Genomic DNA, 17,409 nt, shown 5'->3' with positions numbered 1-17,409 from the left:
AGACTACATACAATTATAGTCTGTACACAGTCAACATGAAGCAACCTTTACCTTTCCTAATCTATCCTTAGAAACCATCCTTTTGAGCTATTCTAGAAATATAATTTTAAAAGAATGTAACTATTACCGGCTGACGACTGAGTATTAATAGAGATGAAAACAATATATATGGCTGTAAATATAGACGTATGTTTTAAACATTTTTCAAAGACAACCAGACAGCTATTAAGCAAATCTACCTCTCTGTGCAAATTAAAACTAGCCTCCAATCAAAACTAGCCTCTGAATATAAGACTCTGAATCAATAAGAAGAATATCTCCCTGCACACCCCTAACCTGTGAATAAAAGACTCTAAGAAGAATACTTTCACATACACCTCTTCATTCATTATACTGGTTGGGCTATTAAAATATATGCTCATGAGCTCCTGACTAAAATAATTTAAACTAATAAGGAGAAGACTCCACTACATACCCCTCTCCCTTATATCCGCTATTCAAGTATAGACGATTAAGATATATGCTTATTAATGAAAGGATTAACAGTGGTATAGACGATTAAGATATATGCTTATTAATGAAAGGATTAACAGTGGTTATAAAACATAGTGGTTATTAAAGATGAGATAATTTTTTGCTCTATGGTTTGAACAAAAACAGCACAAATAGGATTATACTATCTCTACGCTAATATGAATTAATACACGCATGATATTGCACTTATTAGGATAATACTGGAGATACAGTGAGGATTTTGGACACGTAAAACAGTGAGAATATTAGACATATTTCTATCCTTACACACTGAAAGCATACTCCTCTCTGTATACACTGAAAGTATTTGATACACGTTAAGGAATTGGGCGAACTGAGATCGTAATGACTAAACAGACATATGAATGTCATCTTTATGAAAGTATATAAATTGAACGATGTTTATACAAGGCCAAGCAAATAACATAAAAAGGCGGGGTCTGAGTAATATACTTGTACTGAATATATTTAATATTGTCCCTCCATCTGAATAAACTAGACCGGAAGTGGTTGAACTGAGGAATCCGGAAGTGGTCTAGACATGGACACTCCGATTTCAGTTACAAGAATTTTTGCCATAACAATCTGTATTATGAGTGAGTATGAAGTCAATTGGAATCACTTTGATAACTAAAGGAGAACACTCCTATATTAAAACTAAATATTTTATTGAATGTAAATAAACTTGGCGAATAACCGGAAGTATTAAACAGTCACTTCCGGTTCACATTCCACATACAGGTATAAAAGGCTATCTGTAAGTACATAATACCAGTCTTGATAAAGGTCTAGCACAGACCGAAACGCGTCGACTGGTGAGTTCTATTTCAATTGTTTTATGATTAAGAAAACTATCTGCACTATTGTGTCTTTTGCTTTTTTAGGTATCGTCGAAACTGGAGAAGACTAGGACTTCCGGTTTTTAATCTCATTCCTGCTTCGGCTGCAGGATCATTGCAGGAACGCTAACATTAGCTGCGGAATCTGTTGGCACTCTACAAATAACCGATAATAATAATAATAATAATTAGCTGAGGGTTTTTAGGAATTACCATTCTGTTTGTTGGATTGACTGTTCACTTACACGTCTCTTTTTTTCACAGTGGCCACTGTTTTTTGAATCTATTGGTTTGCTTTGAATTTATGAACCATGACTTTTTTAATTCATTTTGAATTTTGAATACTGTTAAGGTGTATTAGCGTTGCTTACAATGTTTATTTGGGTTTTTTTGCTCTGACATTTCACGCCATCACGTCAAGGTTTATTAGCGTTGCTCACAGAGAATTTTGCTTTGATATTTCACGCTATTTTTTGACAATTCAGTGTGTTATTATTATTTGCAATTGAAGTTTTTATTTGTCACGCACTAGATTTCACACTCACGAATATCATCCAGCAATACAGCCTTGGACAACATTTACCCACAATTTGAACAACACTAAGTTTAGGTCCAACCTACACACAAGCTATATATACTGTGAGGACATTATCTAACACAACACACATCGTAATTTATACACGCTGCTGTAACTAGCAGATTTAATTTACTTGTACCCAAATAATCTATCTTATTTAACCTCCAAGTATTTGCACACACAGGTTGCTCAACTCACTCAACCCTCAAGTATTTGCACACACAGGTTGCTACACTATCTCTAACGACACACATTGTACTTTACACATGCTGCGGTAAATAGCAGATCCATTTATCTTACATATATCATCCAACTCAACTCAAAAGTAATTGCACACATAGGTTGCTATACTTTATAGACTTATCTTAGGACATTGATTTGTCCCACCTATACTAGTCCATATTTAAAGTGTTTATTTTATTTTATTCCAACCTTTTTTTTTTTGGAATATTGTGTACTGGGAAACCGGGCACTTTTAGTGTTTTTTACTAGCCACTGATCAAGGCTAGTATTTTTAATTGGACTCTTTATGCTGTTTTATTTCTTTTAATGTTTGTTAGTTGTTTTTATCTGTGAATTTGTATGAATAAATGCACTTTTTATGCCTATTGTGAATATAACTATTACTGACTCAGACCCAGCCTTTTTGTTGGCGCTTTGGTAACCCCCACCCATATGTAAGTTGGATCATGTCACACATACTCTTGCCTCAGTGTACTTACCCAATTCTCAACAGCCTGCCTGTCTCAAGAAAATCCTGAGGCTGATTGACCAGCATAAACAAGGCAGGGTCATAATAGCAGGGGACTATAACATGATTTGGGATACTGAACTTGACCGAAAGACACTAAACCCTATTAGGTCCTCCTCCCAACTAACCCTTCTCTCCACACGATTCAAATCAATCATGACTGCATTTGGATATTATGACATCTGGTGGTCTCTACACACCATGGATAGGGACTTCACTCATTTCTCCCAGGTACACAAAACCTACTCTAGGTTGGACCATATATTTTGCTCGGCTGGGACTTTGGACTCAGTGCTCCAATCCAGCATTCCCCTGTGTTCATGGTCCGACCATGATCCAGTACTTGCGGACTTACAAATTAGTGACTCTTGTCCTCATAAAAATAGATGGTCTCTTCCGCGCAACATCCTAGCGGAAATCCCCTTCAGGGAGGAGTTGAGAAGAGATCTTATAGACCTCATCCAATTCAACGACAATGGCCAGACCTCCGATGACACACTCTGGGGAGCCATCAAGGCGGTAACCAGAGGCTATATCATCCGCAAACAAGCCCACCTTAGGAAATTAGCTGGACTCTCCCTAGCCCAGCCCACTGCAGGCTTAGACTACTTGAATCTGCTAATAGAGCCAAGGTCACGGAAGCATTGTCCTCCCAGATCTTAGCTGTCCGCTCGCAAATTAACCATCTAGAATTGCGACGCACCCAAGAAAATCTCACAAGACTTAAACAGATATTTTATTATAAAGGCAACAGGGCAGATACATTGATAGCAAATAAACTGCGCCAGCGGAACAGCACGTCTCGCATACACCAAATCTTCTATAACAACAAGATTCACAAACTTCCCTCACGGATAGGGGACTGCTTCTCAGATTATTATTCCAAGCTATATGATCTTGAGGGTACTGAGATTGGGACCCCCGCCTCTACCCAACAGATTAGAGAATTTCTTGATACCCTAAATTTACCCTCCCTATCGACAGAACAACAGGAGTCTTTGACTAACCTGTTCACTCAGTTGGAAGTCAAGCAGATCATCCAACGACTTAAATCTCTTAAGGCCCCTGGCCCTGATGGTTTTTCCCGCACAGTTCTACAAAACCTACAGTCAAGAACTAGTGCCGCTACTCCTTAGGTTTTTTAACACTGCCAGACAAGGAGGAAGATTTAAAAGGGAATTTTTGGAGGCTGAGATCATTATGATCCCGAAACCAAACAAAGACCCCTCTCATTGCCCCAACTATAGACCCATTTCGCTTATAAACGTGGACATCAAAATCTACTCCAAACTTATCGCGAATCGAATTTGCAAACTTCTGCCTACCCTGGTTAACCCAGACCAAGTGGGGTTCATATATAATCGCGAGGGCCCAGACAACACTAGGCACCTCATTAACATAGTCTGTGAATCGACAAGAATGAACAAGCCTTTCTCGGTTATCTCTCTAGATGCTGAGAAGGCCTTTGATAGGGTCAGATGGAGCTATCTTTGGGAGACCCTAGACGTTTTCAAATTTCCCCCTGACATACGTCTCGCGATCCAAGCCCTATATTCCAACCCCACTGCAACAGTTAGGGGGTTGGGGTTTCATTCAACCTCATTCCCCATCCGTAATGGCACGAGGCAGGGCTGCCCTCTCTCCCCACTTCTGTTTGCCCTGGCAATCGAGCCACTTGCAGAAACAATATGCACCAACAAAAACCTGGTGGGTATCACACTCTCGGGCTCTAAGCATAGCATCGCCTTATTTGCTGACGATGTGACAGTGTTCTCAGCGGACCCACTTCGTACAATATCTAAACTTTTGGATGTACTTGAGGCCTTTGGCTCTCTCTCCTTTTACAAACTTAACACTTCTAAAACAGAAATTTACTGGTGGGGTTTCCCCCAAAACTACATCCTGGCCCTCCAGAGACAATTTGACTTCAAATGGTCTAGTAAATGTATCACTCACCTTGGAGTTAAGATATCTAACGACCTGAAGCAGATGGTCAAAGATAACTTTTTACCCCTGCTGGCAGATCTGCGAGCATTAAAAAACGCCTGGGATCACAAGAGCATTTCTTGGATGGGGCGCATAGCCTCTCTCAAGATGTCGTTTCTCCCGCAGCTCACCTATCTGTTCAGGTGCCTACCAATTAGAGTGCCCACCCACCTGCTGTTGCAATTCCAAAGCGAGTGCACCAAATTTATCTGGCAGAATAAAACCCCTAGGATAGCCCATATAACACTCCAGTTCCCGGTCCACTTGGGGGGACTGGCCTCCCCATCTATAGTAAAATACTATGAGGGAGCCATGCTCACGCACATCTCTCAATGGGGAGTACTAAACTCTCAAGACAGGTGGAGGGAGGTCGAACAAGCTTCACTGCCCTTTGATATCTATTTAAAAGATCTAATTTGGATCCCGGTCCACAGCTGTAGAACCTTGAACATCCACAATTATGTGGTTGTGGAGTGCTTGGCGGTATGGGATAAGATCCGGCACTGCAAGCTGATCGCGCCGCATCCCTCCCCGATCATCTCTATCCCAGGCCTCTTTACAGGCCTTCCTGAGACACACCCTAACACATGGGCTAGGATGGGTGTGAAACAAGTTTCGGATTTTTGGTCTACGTCTAGTGGGGACGGCTATTACATGTTGCCCAGGGGCAGTCCTGGTGGTGATGTCCCACCCTATCTCCACTTTGAGCTTACTAGGATTAAGAGTTTCCTATCTAGCTGGGGCTTTTCCCCCTCCACTTCACGTCCACTTACCCCATGGGAATCTATGTGGAAGGCTGGGCGTAGACTTTACAAACCCCTATCGAGACATTATTGTCTGCTGGAGGGTACGGTGCCCCCAGACTTGGCCCCCCGCATCTGAGTAAGTGGGACAATATTCTCCACACTAGAATCTCGGCTGGCGCCTGGCAAGGGTCTCTTGCCCTGACCAAAAAAATATTTGCACTGTGTGACAATGTTTGAAACGCACTATAAAATCATCTCTCAATGGTACCTGGTCCCAGTGCGATTAGCCAAGATGTTCCCGACGTCCTCCCCGCAATGCTGGAGGGAATGTGGGGCCCGGGGAAGCATGCTCCACGTCTGGTGGGAATGCCCCAGGTTGTCCCATCTGTGGAACCTATGTTTCCACACTCTATCTACCCTCAAGATTCAATTGCCTAAAAACCCAGCCACAAGCCCATTTACACTTAAATCTACATGCCCTCCCCAAACACCAACAGATCTTTTGTGTTTACCTCCTAACATCAGTCAAAACTTGTATTGCTAGATGCTGGAAGAAAGCTTCTCCCCCTGGCTGGTCCGATATCCTTAGGAATATGGCTTACCTACATGCTATGGAAAGGGACATATTCTATAGCCTGGACAAAAGTGACCTGTTTGAGATGGTCTGGGCTGACTGGAAGGAAACACATGACATCACATGGCTCCCCCAGGTCAGGGTATAGGAACATATGTTCCAGTTGATTCAGACAAACCCCCGATAGGTGTCTTCCCCTCCCCCCTCTCCCTTCCCACTCATATGGATGAATCCCCCCCCCACTTCCTTCCCCCCCTCCCAATTTCATTGGATCATTCCTCAGAAATGTACTGACATTTGACTTTGATACTTAAATGATTAAGATGTATCCTATCTATTCATTATTTCCTCTTCGATTGTTTGGATTCTACTCTTGCATTTTATGATGTGATTTATACTATAATGTGTAGGGGTCCTGCGAGTCCCCAGTCAGTGTTATACTTGTTAAAACAAATAAAAATCTTTTGAAATAAAAAGTGAAGTTTAAAGCCAAAAAGTTCCCAAGTGAGCGGGTGCCCAATCTCCAGGTGGTCAGGATGAGGAGGGGTAAACTATGGATCTCCGACAGGAGTAACAAGGTTGTCTTGCACAATGTATCACAGCGTTATAGGGAATGCAAATGCTGTCTTCTGTTAACAGACTTTATCCCCCAAGAGAAAGGAAACAACTTACATCCAGAAACACTGGGTACAAGAAACTCACCCTCGGCATCTACCGTATATTGCAGCACACACATTGGTAAGTAATTCTCCTTGGTCCGGAACGTTACCTCTCTTCTGTGGGAAAACGCTGATCTAGGATCCAGTACGGCTGCAAATCTGGACAATAACTCTTGTGTTAACTCCGACTCCGTCTGCACTGATTCAGCATTGCATGTCAGTCCAACCCCCTTACTCACATGTGACCACTTGTCCACCAATGGAAATAGAAGGATCACAGAAAGTTCCCATTCAAAAACCAAAGGTGCTCGGCATCATAGACAAATAGTTCCAAAAGGTTAGATTAGAAAAAGCCAGCACAATCTTCATAAAAATTCAAAAATGTAATTCAATTCATTTAAAAAAGGTTTAAAACAGCTTCAAGAAAAATAGCTTTGTCTGACATGTTTCGGCCAGCAGCCTTACTCATAGACATACTAATGGTTAAAAACACACATTAAAATACAGTATATACCTGAAGTTGTCTAGCTATTGGATAACCTCTGGTCACATAAGTATAGGTGTGAACATCATGGATTAACTCTTACCTACCTTTTTAGATGTGAATGTATATACATTGTATCAGCTATAAACAACAAACATGCAAGCAAATAAATGCACAACCCTCTAAGTTAAATCTGTTGTTTGGAAGACAAAATCTGTTATGAATAGAAAATTCTATATCTATAAAGGGTTATTGCATATTTATTTCTACCTCATGTTCCAGAAAAAATAATAATACATCTTAATATCAGTAAACACGTTTGTCATTTAGAAAAGAGGGATATAAATATATATCAATCTGGATATGGAGACACTCACTTCTTGTCATTACTAACATATTGGCCTGAATCCTAACTGGATTAGGTAAATAAAAAGACCTAGCAGATGTCTATAATATCAAAACTCTTGACAATACATCATAGCAATACAATATTAAGATAAAGAAGCCTAAATAAATGTTATAGTCTCAAAGAAAAGCATTATCCCAATTGGAATACATCCTGTTTTATCTATTAAGTAAATACAATGAGGCCCATTTATCAAGCTCCGAATGGAGCTTGAGGGCCCGTGTTTCTGGCGAGTCTAAAGACAGCTGCTCCATAACCCTATCCGCCTGCTCTGATGAGGCAGACGGAGATCGCCACAATTCAACCCGATCAAGTACAATCGGGTTGATTGACACCCCCCTGCTAGCGGTCGATTGGCCGCGAGTCTGCAGGGGGCGGTGTTGCACCAGCAGCTCACAAGAGCTGCTGGTGCAATGCTGAATAAGGAGAGCGTATTGCTCTCCGCATTCAGCGATGTCTGTTGGACCTGATCTGCACTGTCGGATCAGTTCCGACAGACATTTGATAAATAGGCCTCAATAAGTAAACAATTTTATATGCCAGTAGAAATGTAATTTTTTTCTTCAAACAGATAAGAATGTAGTTTGTTGTACAAATGGAGAGAAGCAAGTGATAGTAGCAAAAAAAAAGCTTTTCCTAGTAATCCCAATCCATCTCTAATGATTATTACATTTCATCACATTTATTTTTTAATAATATTGTTATTGGTCACTCATAGATACCTACAGTATATAAAGAATATAATTCTATACACTCATATCTCTATAGAGCTTAATATGGATCATTTGTTATTCCCAGGAATGTATAATGTCATAGTTTGAATTGTATGCATTGGGGATCTGGGTGGCCAGAGAGAAGATCCAAAATGCCTCTTTTAAATAATAGTTTGTTCAAATCTCCAACCTTTTTTTGGTCTTTTTATTTTTTCAATTACCCTCCACTTGAAAGTGGAGTTTGAACTGGCATGTTTCTGAATAAAATGCTTGGCCAATTCTGATTCTGCATCCGATCTTTTGATGTCAGAGAGGTGTTGTCGGATCAAGCAAGTACACAATGCCATATAAATGACAAATTTTGCTCTACAATTGACACAACTCTCTACTTTGTACTCTTTGTCTATCATGTTGGATTTAAAGGTGTCCCCTCTTTGAATAAAGCTGCATGGAATACAGGGACCAAAACCACATCTGTACATCCCCTTTGAGGATAGCCATGAACTGGTATTAGAATCTGGAGGCAAATCACTTGGTGAAAGAATATTGCCCAAAGTGATGCCTCGTCTATAAGAGAATCTACAGCCGCTTTTTGCCACCTGTATTAAACCATCATCCGCTGCTAATATAGGTAAATGTTTCTATATAACCTTTCAGATTTCATTGTAATCTGTAGAGTATTGCGTGACGAATGTCACTGGTTCTCTACTAGTATCACTAATATTGCCTGATCTAGAGAATTTCGGTTCACTTAGCAGAATCTCGCTATTGAGATTGTCAACCAGTTCTTTTGCTTTTTTAATGACATTTCCTTTGTAACCTCTCTGAAGGAGTATCCTTGTCAATTCTCTACTCTGTTCTACATAGTCTCCTTTACAGCCATGGGGCAAAATGTGCTCCTTCATATGCAAATCTAACCATGGGCTGGTGGGAATTAACCCATATATTTGGAGGTGATAATGTCTATGCAGGTCTGATTAAGTCATATTACAGAATCATTGACAACTTATATTTGTGTGGACTGAAGACATTGACAAGGAGGGGATTGTGCAATCCTTCAATCAAAACATTTGGGGTCTTATGTTTACATCTAAGACAAACAAAAGCACTATATCTTACTTGGACCTTGCATTGAAGTCAAATGATGAGACTAGGAGAATAGACACCACTATCTACAGAAAACCAATCTCAGGTAATACACTCTTGAATGGCGAGAGTAATCACCCTTCAAGTGTACCACAGTCAATAGCAAAAGGCCAATTTATCAGAACAAAGAGGAATTGCTCTGATAAAGGAGACTATGTAGAACAAAGTAGAGAATTGACAAGCAGACTCCTTAAGAGAGGTTACAAAGGTAATGTCATTAAAAAAGCCAAAGAACAGGTTGACAATCTCAATAGAGAGAATCTGCTAAGTGATAGGCCAAAACCGACATTCTCTAGAACAGGTAATATTAGTGATACTAGTAGAGAACCAGTGACATTTGTCACACAATGCTCTACAGATTACATTGAAATCTGCAAGGTTATGAAGAAACATTTACCTATGTTAGCAGGGGATCATGGTTTAATACAGGTGGCAAAACATGGCTGTAGATTCTCTTATAGACGAGGCATCACTTTGGGCAATATTCTTTCACCAAGTGATTTGCCTCCAGATTCTAATACCAGTTCATGACTATCCTCAAAGGGGATGTACAGATGTGGTTTTGGTCCCTGTATTCCATGCAGCTTTATCCAAAGAGAGGACACCTTTAAATCCAACAGGACAGACAAAGAGTACAAAGTGGAGAGTTGTGTCAATTGTAGAGCAAAATTTGTCATTTATATGGCATGGTGTACTTGCTCCATGAAACAGTACGTGGGGTGCACATTCAGGAAGGCCAGAGAGAGGATATAACAACACCTCTCTGACATCAAAAGATCAGATGCACGATCAGAAATGGCCAAGCATTTCATTCAGGAACATGCCAGTTCAAACTCCACTTTCAAGTAGAGGATCATTGAAAAAATAAAATGACCAAAAAGGGGTAAAGATTTGAACAAACTATTATTTAAGAGAGGCGTTTTGGATCTTCTCTCTGGCCACCTGGATCCCCAATGGATACAATTCTATCTACGCCATAATAAATTTCTGGGAATAACAAATGATCTATATTAAGCTCTATAGAGATATGAGTGTATGGAATTATATACTTTATATACTGTAGGTATTAATGAACGACAAATAACAATAATACTATTAAAAAATAAATGTGATGAAATTTAATAATTATTAGAGATGGACAGGAATTACTAGGAAAAGCTGGGTTTTTTTGTTACTATCACTTGCTTCTCTCCATTTATACAACAAACTACATTCTTATTTGTATGAAAAATTACATTTTACTGGCATATAAAATTGTTTACTTATCGTATTCACTTAATAGATGAAACAGGATGTATTCCAATAGGGATAATGTTTTTATTTGAGACTATAACATTTATTGCATGATTCTTTATCTTAATATTGTATTGCTATGATGTATTGTCAAGAGTATTGATATTATAGACATCAGCTAGGTCTTTTTATTTACCTGATCCAGTTAGAATTCAGTCCTGTATGTTAGTAATGATAAGAAATGAGTGTCTCCATATCCGGGTTGATATATATATATCCTATATTATAAAAGACAAGTGTTTGTCTGAAGCCGTCATGCACAGTACAGACAAACACTTGGCCTTAGATTCTATTCTCGCGCAACTCGGCATAGCTGACAGCTGACAGATTGGGAGCGTGAGGTACACAGCATACAAGCAGCTGTGAGATAGGGAGCGTGAGCTACTCAACAGCTGTGAGGTCTGCTGCGTGAGAAGCGGCAACGCGCTCCCCAGACCTCACAGCTGTTTGTGGCCGACGGGAGCATCGCGAGGGGCGTGGCCGGGGGCGTCGCGATGGGCGTGGCCGGGCGTCGCGAGGGGCGTGGCCGGGCGGGGTCCCGCGAAGAAAGAGCCAGAGAGGGAGCAGGAGGGGGGGGGGGCAGAGAGCCAAAGAGAAGGGGGGGCAGAGAGCCAAAGAGAAGGGGGGGGGGGCAGAGAGCCAAAGAGAAGGGGGGGGGCAGAGAGCCAAAGAGAAGGGGGGGCAGAGAGCCAAAGAGAAGGGGGGGGGCAGAGAGCCAAAGAGAAGGGGGGGGCAGAGAGCCAAAGAGAAGGGGGGGCAGAGAGCCAAAGAGAGGGGGGGGGCAGAGAGCCAAAGAGAAGGGGGGGCAGAGAGCCAAAGAGAAGGGGGGGGCAGAGAGCCAAAGAGAAGGGGGGGCAGAGAGCCAAAGAGAAGGGGGGGGCAGAGAGCAAAAGAGAAGGGGGGGGCAGAGAGCCAAAGAGAAGGGGGGGGCAGAGAGCCAAAGAGAAGGGGGGCAGAGAGCCAAAAAAAAGGGGGGGCAGAGAGCCAAAGAGAAGGGGGGGGGGGGCAGAGAGCCAAAGAGAAGGGGGGGGCAGAGAGCCAAAGAGAAGGGGGGGGCAGAGAGCCAAAGAGAAGGGGGGGCAGAGAGCCAAAGAGAAGGGGGGGGCAGAGAGCCAAAGAGAAGGGGGGGGGCAGAGAGCCAAAGAGAAGGGGGGGCAGAGAGCCAAAGAGAAGGGGGGGCAGAGAGCCAAAGAGAAGGGGGGGCAGAGAGCCAAAGAGAAGGGGGGGAGCAGAGAGCCAAAGAGAAGGGGGGGGGGCAGAGAGCCAAAGAGAAGGCGGGGGGGGGGCAGAGAGCCAAAGAGAAGGCGGGGGGGGGCAGAGAGCCAAAGAGAAGGCGGGGGGGCAGAGAGCCAAAGAGAAGGGGGGGCAGAGAGCCAAAGAGAAGGGGGGGCAGAGAGCCAAAGAGAAGTCGGGGGGCAGAGAGCCAAAGAGAAGGGGGGGGGGCAGAGAGCCAAAGAGAAGGGGGGGACAGAGAGCCAAAGAGAAGGGGGGGGCAGAGAGCCAAAGAGAAGGGGGGCAGAGAGCCAAAGAGAAGGGGGGGCAGAGAGCCAAAGAGAAGGGGGGGCAGAGAGCCAAAGAGAAGGGGGGGCAGAGAGCCAAAGAGAAGGGGGGGGGGCAGAGAGCCAAAGAGAAGGGGGGGGCAGAGAGCCAAAGAGAAGGGGGGGGCAGAGAGCCAAAGAGAAGGGGGGGAGAGAGAGCCAAAGAGAATGGGGGGGGGAGAGAGAGCCAAAGAGAAGGGGGGGAAGAGAGCCAAAGAGAAGGGGGGGAGAGCCAAAGAGAAGGGGGGGGAGAGCCAAAGAGGGGGGAGAGAGAGAGCCAAAGAGGAAAAAGAGCCAAAAAGGAGAGAGAGCCAAAGAGGGGGGGGGGAGAGCCAAAGAGGGGGGGGGGGAGAGAGCCAAAGGGGGGGGAGAGAGCTAAAGGGGGGGAGAGCCAAAGAGGGGGGAGAGAGAGAGCCAAAGAGGAAAGAGAGCCAAAGAGGAGAGCAAAAGAGGGGAGAGAGACAAAGAGGGGGGAGAGAGAGCCAAAGAGGGGGGGCAGAGCCAAAGAGGGGGGGAGAGCCAAAGAGGGGGGGGAGAGAGCCAAAGAGGGGGGGGAGAACGCCAAAGAGGGGGGAGAGAACAAAAGAGGGGGGAGAGAGCCAAAGAGGGGAGGGGAGAGCAAAAGAGGGGGGGAGAGCCAAAGAGGGGTGGAGCCAAAGGGGAGGGGGGAGCCAAAGAGGGGGGAGAGAGAGAGCCAAAGAGGAAAGAGAGCCAAAGAGGGGGGAGAGAGAGCCAAAGAGGGGGGAGAGAGAGCCAAAGAGGGGGGAGAGAGAGCCAAAGGGGGGGGAGCCAAAGAGGGGAGAGAGCCAAAGAGGAGAGAGAGCAAAAGAGGGGAGAGAGCCAAAGAGGGGGGGGAGAGCCAAAGAGGGGGGGGAGCCAAAGAGGGGGGGGGGGAGCCAAAGGGGGGGGAGAGCCAAAGAGGGGGGAGAGAGAGCAAAAGAAAGGATGGAGAGAGCCAAAGAGGGGAGAGAGAGAGCAAAAGAGGGGAGAGAGAGAGCAAAAGAGGGGAGAGAGAGAACAAAGGAGAGGGGGGAGAGAAAGCAAAAGAGAGGGGGGAAAGAAAGCAAAAGAGAGGGGGGAAGAGAGAGCAAAAGAAAGGGGGGAGAGAGCAAGGGGTGGGACCACTGTTCTGAAAAAAATGGCCCGTGTACACGGGCTTTAGTACTAGTATATATATATATCCCTCTTTTCTAAATGTCAAACATGTGTATACTGATATTTAGGTGGCCATGCAACGAAGTTGCAGGACAACCTATTGTTATTGTAAGGATTATTAGGTGGCCATGCAACGAAGTTGCAGGACAACCTATTGTTATTGTCAGGATTATTATTATTATTATTATTTTATTATTATTATTATTATTATTATTATTATTATTATTCCGCCACTTTTTCTATTGCCCATAACTTTTGAACTGCTAAAGCAAAGCTCTTGAAATCAGGTATGCTGGTACAGCCTATTGCTCTGCTACATCTCATGCAATATTGAACTCATAGGTCATAAGGTTACGCAGCCATATTGCTTTTTGCGACAAATTTCGAGAAACGCTTAATAATCCTTATCTCCGGAACTGCTAATGTTACAACTTTGAAATTTGCTGTGTTCAGTGCTGCTATGAACTAGATTTGCCATTGCTCAACAAAAGTGCCTTGGTCACATGATGTAGCAGCCATCTTGCATTTTGCGAAAATCTTTAAACATCTTCTTCTCTTAAACCGCTTAGTGCAATAAAGCGTAATTTTGCACATATGTTCCTTGCAAGGTCCTCTACCAATTTTGTTAAAATTGCGATTTTTCCATAATCAACATGGCTGCCATGAGACATTACCCTTTTTATCGCCATTTAATTGCGTAATTTTGCACTTTTTACATTAGTTTTACAATATTAAACAATATGACAGTATAATAGACACATGATTACACACAGTCATAACCCTTAAAGACAATATTGCAGTTAAAATTCGCATTGCGCATTCGCCTTCGTGAAATAAAACATTTGCAAATTTTCATAAAACTTCTGCAAATTGTAGAGGTATATAGTGAGCATTAGTATGTGCAATTTGAAAGCCATACATTGCATAGCTTGGCGGCCATTTTGTTTCGTATGCGCTGTTTTTTAAAACTATAAACATCTTCTTCTCCGAAGCCGCTTAAGGCACACACTTGAAATTTTGCTTACAGAGTTATCTTATGACTAACATTCAGATTTGTTCAAGAGAAGTTTATAGGTCATGTGGTTTGGCAGCCATTTTGAATTGTTCAAAAACTCTTAACGATATTTTAAAATGAATAATAAAACAAAAACCGTTTTACAAAAATGCTTTATTTTTGCCATGTTTATTGACATCTATGGTGACAATTACTATGCATAATATGGAGGCTGTATATCATATGATCTGGCATCCATTTTGTTTTATGCGAATATTTCGAAAATCTATTTTCTCTGCAACTGCTTATGTTAGAACTGTGAAACTTGCTGTATAACCTTATATTGTGACCTAGAGTCACAATTGTTCATTTTGAAGGAATTGGTCACAAGCTGTGGCAGCCATATTGGTTTACGCGAAAATTTCTAAAACGTGTTTTCTTTCCAACCGCTTATGTTAAAGCTGTGAAATTTGCTGTAAAACAAAATCTTGTGACCTAGAGTTACATCTGATCGTGATGAAAGTATTGGTCATATGGTGGGGCAGCCATCTTCAAAAACGCAAAAAAAATCGAAAATGTGTTTTCTTTCCAACTACTAATGTTAGAATTGTAAAAACTTCTATAAAGCTTTATATTGTGACTTAGCTTCTTGTATGACATTGCAATGTCGATGCGCATGGCCACCTCTATCGCTGCTTGCAGCTATATTTATTATTATTATTTTATTTTTTTAATTATTATTATTATTATTATTCTGCCATTTTTTCAAGTGCTTATAAAAATAATAGCATAACTCAAAAAATCATGAAACTTGGCACAATGCTAAAGATCTATGCTGTGCATAATCCTATGCAACATAAATCTCATAGGTCATGTGATCTAGCAGCCATATTGATTTTTGCGCCAAATTTCGACAACCGCTTGAAAATCTTCTTCTCCAGAACCGCTTATGTTACAGCTGTGAAACTTGCTGTGTGTACTGCTGTATTGACCTAGAATAAAGTTTGTTCAAGAGAAGTGATTTAGTCACATGACCTAGCTGCCATTTTGAAATGTGCGAAAATATTTAAACATCTTCTTCTCTGCAACCGCTAAGTGCAATGAAGCACAATTTTGCACATGTGCTCCTTGCAAGGTCCTCTACCAAGTTTGTTCAAACTGCGAATTTTCCATAATCAACATAGCTGCTATGAGCCATTCGCCTTTTTATCGCTGTTTAATTGCGTAAATTTGCACTTTATGCATTATGTTTACACTATTTAACTATATTACAGTGTAGCAGACACATGAGTACACATAGTCATGATCCCTAAAGGCAATATTGCAGTAAAAATTTGCACTGCGCAGTCGACTTCATGAAATAAAACATTTGCAAATTTTCATAAAACATCTGCAAATTGTAGAGGTCTATAGTGTGCATTAGTATGTGCAATTTGAAAGCCCTACAATGCATAGCTTGACAGGCATTTTGTTTCGTATGCGCGGTTTTTAAAAACTACAAAAATCTTCTTCTCTGAAACCGCTTATGGCACAGACTTGAAATTTTGTTTATATAGTTATCTTATGACTAACATTCAGATTTGATCAAGAGAAGTTGATAGGTCATGTGGTTTGGCAGCCATTTTGAATTGTTCAAAAACGCTTAACGATATTTTTAAATTAATAATAAAACTAAAAATCATTTCACAAAAATGCTTTATTTTTGCCATGTTTATTGACATCTATGGTAAGAACAATTGTGCATAATATGGAGGCTGTATATCATATGATTAGGCAGCCATTTTGTTTTGCGCAAACATTTCGAAAATCTATTTTCTCTGCAACCGCTTATGTTAGAACTGTGACTAAGCTAAGTAACCTTATATTGTGACCTAGAATCACAGTTGTTCATGTTAAAGGAATTGGTCACAAGCTGTGGAAGCCATATTGGTTTACGCAAAAATTTCGAAAATGTGTTTTCTTTGCAACCGCTTATGTTAAAGCTGTGAAATTTGCTGTAAAATATTATCTTGTGACCTCGAGTTACATCTGATCTTGATGAATGTATTGGTCATTTGGCAGGGCAGCCATCTTGAAAAACGCAAAATTTTCTAAAATGTGTTTTTTTTTCCAACTACTGTTAGAATTTTAAAAATTTCTATAAAGCTTTATATTGTGACTTAGCTGCTTGTATGCCATTGCAAAGTTGATGCGCATGGCCACCTCTATCGCTGCTTGCAGCTATATTAAGATTTATTATTATTATTCTGAAGTAGAAATAAATGTACAATAACCCTTTATAAATATAGAATTTTCTATTCATAACAGATTTTGTCTTCCAAACAACAGATTTAAATTAAAGGGTTGTGTATTTATTTGCTTGCATGTTTCATTAAGTGGTTTGCAGCTGATACAATGTATATACATTCACCTGTAAAAAGATAGGTAAGAGTTAATCCATGATGTTCACACCTATAGTCATATGACCAGAGGGTATCCAATAGCTAGACAGCTTCAGGTATATATTTTAATGTGTGTTTTTAACCATTAGTATGTCTATGAGTAAGGCCACTGGCCGAAACATGTCAGACAAAGCTATTTTTCTTGAAGCTGTTTTGAACCTTTTTTAGATGAATTGAATAAAATGTTTGCATTTTTACAAAGATTGTGCTGGATTTTTCTAATCTAACCAATACAAAGTGAAGGGGTCATACTTTTATATTAATAATAAATATACAGTATATTTAAAATAAACTGCCTTAAGTTTGACTTAAAGGGACAGTCAACCATAGAATTGTTATTGTTTTAAAAGATAGATAATCCCTTTATTACTCATTCCCCAGTTTTGCATAACCAACACAGTTATATTAATGTACTTTTTACCTCTGTGATTACCTTGTATCTAGGAACCTTCTTCCAGCCCCCTGATCACATGACTGTGACTGTTTATTATCTATTGTCTTAAATTTAGCATTGGTTTGTGCTAAATCTTAAATAACCCCCTGTGCCTGAACACAGTGTTATCTATATAGCCC

This window comes from Bombina bombina, chromosome 5, assembly GCF_027579735.1.
Source record: "Bombina bombina isolate aBomBom1 chromosome 5, aBomBom1.pri, whole genome shotgun sequence".
Classification (NCBI taxonomy): domain Eukaryota; kingdom Metazoa; phylum Chordata; class Amphibia; order Anura; family Bombinatoridae; genus Bombina; species Bombina bombina.
Note: the sequence above shows the minus strand (reverse complement) of the source record.